Source organism: Hylaeus anthracinus, unplaced genomic scaffold, assembly GCF_026225885.1.
Source record: "Hylaeus anthracinus isolate JK02 unplaced genomic scaffold, UHH_iyHylAnth1.0_haploid 4, whole genome shotgun sequence".
Lineage (NCBI taxonomy): Eukaryota > Metazoa > Arthropoda > Insecta > Hymenoptera > Colletidae > Hylaeus > Hylaeus anthracinus.
This window is the reverse complement of record NW_026535289.1, coordinates 1,834,900-1,840,899: the sequence shown is the minus strand read 5'-3', so window position 1 is coordinate 1,840,899 and position 6,000 is coordinate 1,834,900.

Sequence of the window (6,000 nt, the reverse complement as noted above, 5' to 3'; positions counted from 1 at the left end):
ATAATTATTTAATTGCAATCAGAATCGTACCATAAATGGTACTTGTACCTATCTAAGCTTAATACCTGGAGTTCCAAAGTGCGTAAATTCTTTGCAGAATATTAATAAACAAACAAATAAAGAAAGTAGTTATTGGTAAGTTTCCAACGTACCCATATGTCAGGACGGCACTGCGTATGCTGACAATTATAAAAAATGTAGATTCCTAATGTATTATTTCTTTTTCAATGAATTGTTTTGAAACATACAAGTTTCAGTTTCGTGACACTGACTTTATGTAACACAATCTCTGTGGGATTTATATAGTTCATAGTTTGTTTGCTCGATGCACAGTGATATCGAGTACCATAAGTATTGTACTTACGTAGATTCTCGTTTCCATTTCAGTCACGCGAGACAGTGGTTCTATTTATTACGCACCGTAAATTTATTTTCAGAGCAACACGGTTGTACCAGCATTTTCAGTCCTATGTGAACAGTCGCTTTATTTTGCAGCTTCTCGATTCGGAAACTGTCCGTCATCCTTCGAGAAATTATGTTGATATTATAATCATTCACGGGTAGCGACACTTGACATTATTATGAATTATGATATTTAAATTTGAAATTTTCCGAGCAAATTGTTCCATCGCAGAATCGTGTTTATTTCTCCTTTTACAAGAATTTAATTTTGATCAGAATAACTATATAAATAAATTTTCAATATTAGTACATGCTCAAGATTCACTTTCCAATTTAAGTAAATAAGTTGAAAGTGAAAGAATAAAGAATAAAAGTTTGCTGTCTCGTTGAGCACTATTTATAACTGCTACATTTAGTTTATGAATTTTAATCTTATTTTTTCGTGTTCATTGTTCAAGCTCATTCACGTGTCCAGGTGCCACTTATGCAAGCGAAGACAATAGACACGAGGACTTAACGTGCATGATTTACTATAATAATCTATACGAGCTGTTTAGATTGTTCTGACGACATACTTTCTGCATTTAGTTATGCTGTGGAACTCTATCGCTTAAAAATAACTCACCATCGAAATGATATTGAATAATTTATATCATACAAAAAAATGATGAAACTATTATTGTCATCACAAACTGCCTGAAAATTTTCACGTTACTACGCGCATATTTGTTAGCATATACGATCATATGGATATAAAAAAATAAATTCTTTGTGGAATATGAATGAATGTTGCCTCTCAATCAGAGCTGGGTAAAATACATATTTTAAATAATAAACAGTAAATAAATATTTTATTTCGTATCATGCATGTATTTTTAAAAATAAAATATTTTATTTGTTATAAAAAGTGTTTAAGATAATATTTCAAATAATATTTTATTTGAAAAACACTGAAAATATTTGTGCCATAGTTCGGAATATATATATTTATTTTGGTAATCTAAAACGAACAAAGTACTTTTCATCTGGATTATAAACATACATTCAATGTAGTTCTTCAATGAATACTTCTATTAAGAATCTTCAATAAGAATTTTCATAAAATGAGGGATGGAAAGAGATATTCTTCAATCGCAAGAAATAATTCCTCCATCTGTGTATCATATTTGTATAGTTTATCTTCAGGTTAAGAGCTATGGAAAGTATTCTATTTTATGCTTTATGTTTTTAAAATGAAACATATTTTATTTGATGTGTTAGATTATCAAAATAAAATATTTATCTTCATGCTTTAACTATAGATTACCAAGATAAATTATTTTATTTTACGCCTTACATTATCAAAATAAAATATTTTATTTGCTGAAATTTTATATCTCATTTGAAATACTCCATTATTTGAATTCTGAAGAATCTATTATTTAAAATTAAATTATTTAAATTAATTTCATATTTCTCACTGTCAGATGACAATAGTGTATCCTACTGTGTACCAGCGTAGAATTCAAATTCATATCGATCTAGAGTTTGATTGATTTCGAATAAGTATTTGTCGATGCAATTAGTTTCAATTCTTACCGCTAATAGCGTTGAAATTTTATTCCCAACTGAATCGATAAGGTTGGAAGCGACACGAAAGTGATAAGGGACTTCGCGAGTCCTTGTTTTATAAAATACTACCAATGGAAGTTTTGTGGTTTTTTATTTCGTAATAAATTTTTTTAAATAAACTTTAACACAAATTTAAAAAAGATTATTGTGATAAATCAACAGAATAAATTCAATCCTTGACGTCAAATTTTCTTTTTATTGTTCGTATACTACTCGTGGGATATAATTAAAATAGAACAAAAAACTACGTATCAGTTAATTAATAATTAATTTAACAGAAAAACTATAATTAACGATAATCACAAAAAATTAATTACTTTATTTGTTCACTACATTACTTATACATGTCTTTCCATAGTCCGTCATTATTTCTGATAGGTTTATACCCTATTAGTAATCTATTTAATAATTAATTTAATGTTAGTTCCATAAATGATATTTTCTAGCAGATTCAACTTTTTTCAATTTTTTTCAAATTTGTTATATATAGATTTTTCATTTATGTTTTATATCATGCATGATACCATTATCATCTAGAATAATAAAAAATGTTATCGCTATTTTTCATTTGTAAATTAACATTCCGACAATTAATAAAAGCTTACTTAGAATTGCAGGATCGCTTAATCATTTCTATTAATATCTAAATTTATTTATAAATTTGTTTATAAACACAAAGTGTTCTTGTACAAGAACAACATTAGTAAAAATTTGTTACAAGCGTGTATCTCCTCGCGCTGGATTGCTAAAAACTAAATACAAACTATGCGTTACGATTCTAATCGATCCTTGGATCAAGAAGTCCTTGCAGTGATCGACAGTGAACCATTCACCAATGGGCGAGTCCTTGCTAGATTCAAGATTGATATCGATCATCAATACGTACACATACGACAAAAAAACTGCACGATTAAAAAACCCAAGACGCATTTCCTGTAGGAATATGTAAAATAGTCTTACTTCATTCTCAGTTCAGAAATCAGTGTTTCATAATCAACGTATCGATTTTAAGGTGTTCGTGTGCGTCAACATAGCAAGAATGCGAAACGAGCCCAGTTCCGTATGCGGTAGTATTATGATCGGGAAATCGCGAAATGATTAATTGGTAAGAAGTAAAGAAAAATATTAATAGACAAACACAGCAAAAACATTCGTACTATCTGTTTATTGAAGAAATTTATCTAAATTAAATATTATAGTTACACTATAAATATGTACATGAATGAACTTCACAGATACAAACATTGATTTGGAAACATAAAATCAATCATTTAATTTAGACAAATTTTTTCAATAACTAAGTATACATCAATCTGGTTGTTTTAGCTATTTTGCAATTAATTGTATTACTACATAGCCTGCAACTGTATAAACTACACTATTGCAAATATGTAAACGATTGTGTGAGTTAGACGGATGTTATTCAAATTTTCGACGGTATTTTTAGTTTTCTAATTTTCGACTACAGGTGGAATTTTCACTACATAGAAGAAAAAAATTATTTTCTACGTTTTTCTAGGTTTGTTTTATTTTTCTATTCCCATACATAGTTAGAGTTACGTGTATTTTAAAGAACGAGATAAAATAATCATAATTACTTTATGATAAGATGCTTTGGTCTTCTTACAAAAGAGTTTATTGTTACATAAGTGTAATATTAAAGTAATATTGAAGTATATAATTTTAAAGTAAAAGATATGCTTGAAAGCACTTTCTTTGAAAATATCTCAAGTAATGTGCCATTTTGTATAACCATTTACGAAAATAATCATTTTTATCCTTTGTTTTTAATTTTCTTTGCCATTTAATTGATTTATTGTTCCGTTTTAAATTAAAATATCATAGTAGAACCACGGTAAAAGCTGTAGCAATTATTACGTCTAAAACTGTGTTAGTCAATCAATTTTTGTAAAATTGATAGCCTTCCTTTGAGAAAAACTATGAAAATCTTTTGCAATTGCCCATTCTTATTTACGTACGTACATAGTAGAGCTGTGGCGCTTGCATACCTAACTATACTTTAAATAAAATTACTGACCATTGCTCCGTGTATTGAATCTAATTTTCCTTATAGCCTTATTAATACAATCAGTTCGCATTAGTACATAATGTAACGGTACATTTTCGTGAAATCAAATCTACACATAATTATAAAATTGCATTATGCCATTAACATTAGAACAAATATTTTGAGCTTACTTTTATAATTAGTCGTAAGTTAACAATGCTCGTTTCTAATTTTAAAGTTATACTAGTATGCATAATACGTACGAGTTAAAGAGTTAAAGAGTTTTATAAAAGGTTTTAAGACTTTATTTTTTAATAACGAAATGGGTCTGTCAACGTAGTCGTAGTGGACACGTAAATAACAATGTCTTTCACGATTAAAAAAAAAATTGAATACAGCTGATTTAGAGTTTTGAAGGATTTGATGGTGTTTTATAGAGCGATAAATTTTATATGCACTTGCGTGTAATTAAGAAGGGGTTGAGATTAAATTATCATTGTAGGGATATCAAATACATGGCTCCAAGGAGAGGTCATAACAGTCATTATGAACCATTCCCATCAATTTAATCAACATTCTTTATTAATTAAGAATCGAAGCGAGGGGATATCCACCAGAGAGTTTGCGTAAATCCGTTTTCTATACCCTAATATATAGATTTGATAGCGAATTTAAATTTCTCCAGATTTGTTACTGTTTTATCAACAATTTAGTTAGTATGTATTTACAACAGTAATTGTGTTATATCAATAATGTTCTTAAATAATCATTATTTTTCATTTTGATACTGCTGGAAGTATTAAGAGATAGGACAGTTTATTAGATTGTTGTATTGCAACAAGATAGCTCTATCTAAAAAACAATACATAACAAAAATGAATTGATTATTAACCCGTATATATTTAATTTGAAAAAGTCTTACGTGTCAGCTAAATTTTGTTTAGATTTGTTTTTGTTCATTATTTCGACAAAGCATAAAATATTTAAACAAAAATAATAATACAAAACTCGTGAAATTAAATGGGAATTTTGAATGAATAAATATAGCTTTTAAATATATTTAAAAAATAATAGTTCAATCTGGGATTCTTAATGGGGGTCGCGTGGGTTACATAATACGTATTAAATAATACTACTTTTCCTTCAAATATGCTTTCCATAAAGTATGTAAATGTATATACATCTATTTAACTTGAATTAAGTTTTAAAACTAAGGGAGAAAAAAGTTCATTGTAAAAACTCGTAAAAACTCCTTTAAAAGGAAGAACTTTAAAAACCTGGAGAAAGAAAGGTCAGTCTTGAAAGGAGAGTTGAGTCGTAATGGGTCAGACGTTTTAGTTCGCATTGGTAACGTCCACGACTACGAACAAAATTACTGAACATTGTCCACATCCTCTTTACTCGTGAACATATATCTTTTCTAACACGAAACTGATCTTTCTTGTCTCACGCAATACATCGTAATTATGCAATTCGACTTGTACAGTACTCGACTATTGTAGCGAGCTTTAGAACGAATTAACCGTCTAAGTCGAGAAGTTGCCGTACCGTAAAATGGGTTTACTTTGCACCTATGGGGTATCTTTCCATCCAATCCTAAACTGGATTAGTTATGGTTCTACACGGCGACGGTCATTGTGTTACTGTTTACAGAAATGCACGATAATGTACGTATACAGTTGGCACATTACCAAATCATCGTGCCAATGATGAAATTGATTTGAATTTGCTGTTTTTATTAGTTTTTTTGTCACCATAAACCTGCCATTATGTTAGAATAGAAGACACCAATCTTATTTACATTAGTCTCCTTTTAAAATGACTTTATTATTAACGGTACGTTTGCCACCATTTTTTATAATGATTGTTATAATAAAAAACTTATTATTTGATCTCAATTTGAAGGATATGGTAAACGTAATGCTGAGCCAACGTGTCTATAGAAAATATCAATCTCATCTTCTGCTTCTCTTCTGACG